This window comes from Arachis ipaensis, chromosome B04 (assembly GCF_000816755.2).
Source record: "Arachis ipaensis cultivar K30076 chromosome B04, Araip1.1, whole genome shotgun sequence".
Lineage (NCBI taxonomy): Eukaryota > Viridiplantae > Streptophyta > Magnoliopsida > Fabales > Fabaceae > Arachis > Arachis ipaensis.
In genome coordinates, this window is record NC_029788.2 from 109,694,733 (window position 1) to 109,696,135 (window position 1,403).

Below are 1,403 nucleotides of genomic sequence, written 5' to 3' on the forward strand. Positions count from 1 at the left end.
TATATATATCACCCACCTAACAACACTAAGACTTTTTGATTTTTAAAGATCAAATGAGAAATAAAAGTTAATTTGGTTTAAGAGTATACGATTTTCCCATTTGATTTGATTTATTAGGTATAAAAGATATAGTGTTGATTATTCGATTCTCACGTTTAATTCGATTTATAGATTCTATATATGTCAGGTTCACGTTTTACATTATTTCATATTTATCCGTTTTCATGTCATTTTCTTTTACACGTTCATGACTTTCTGTTTATTCTATTCTATTTTATTTTATTTTTACGTCTTTTATTTGTTTTATCCTATTTCTCTCAAACTTTCATCAAGAGGTTTTATTTCAAGCGGTCTCTACCGCTGGAGGGCTGTGAATTTATTATCGTAGCAGGAACTACGAATTAGTTCGACCCACACTTCTTTACCACGTGCTTTAACACTAACAAGTAAGGAACCATTGTCGCGATTTTTGAATTATGCGTGCAAGTATTAGAATCAAGAAAAAGTGTTGAAGCGTGTTGATTGGTCGTTCACGTGACCCAGCAGGTTCATATATATATATATAGCAATAAATGTTGGTAAATTGATAACATTTTTCAAAGAATATACTTATTTTTATATGAGCCATTCAAAGATTCACATTGAGTTGAATGAAAACTCTTGATTTCTGCTTGCATGATACACATAACTGATATATGGTTTTTGAGCCAAAGAACACACAATCCGTGAGTTTTTGAGCTTAATTGCATGGTTACATTTAACCATAGTTTTCATTCCTGTGTGTTTCGCCCTTCTTTTCTATGCTTGCAATCTTTACTTTGTTCCATTCTATATGTCCAATATAGAATGTATTTACATACTTGCATATGATTGAGGCCATTATTTGAATTTTTACTCACTTATCCCAAATAAACCTACCTTTTACGTCATCCTTGTTAGGCACCTTGAGCCTTTTAATCCCCATTTATTATGTTCTATAACCACATCACTAGCCTTAAGCAGAAAAACAAATTAAATATCCCAAATTGAATCTTTGGTTAGCTTAAGATAGAGATTGTGCATCCACTAAGTGTGGGAAAACTGTGAGAACATGGGATGATAGGAAAGACATTCAATTGAGAAATTATTTGGAATTTGGGTGCATGCTCATGCGAGACTCAAATAATTAAAGTACCATGTGCATTGATATTTTATATTTCAAAAAAATAAAAAATAAAAATAAAAATAAAAAATATTTTAATTAAATAAATAAGGGGACAAAATTACCCCAATAATGAGTTTAGTAAAAAGATCAATGCACATAGGATAAAATTAAAAATAATTTGATGCATGATTATGTGATAAGAAAGTGGGAAAATTATGGGAAGCTAAGTATAATTTTAACTGTATAGAGTATGTATATG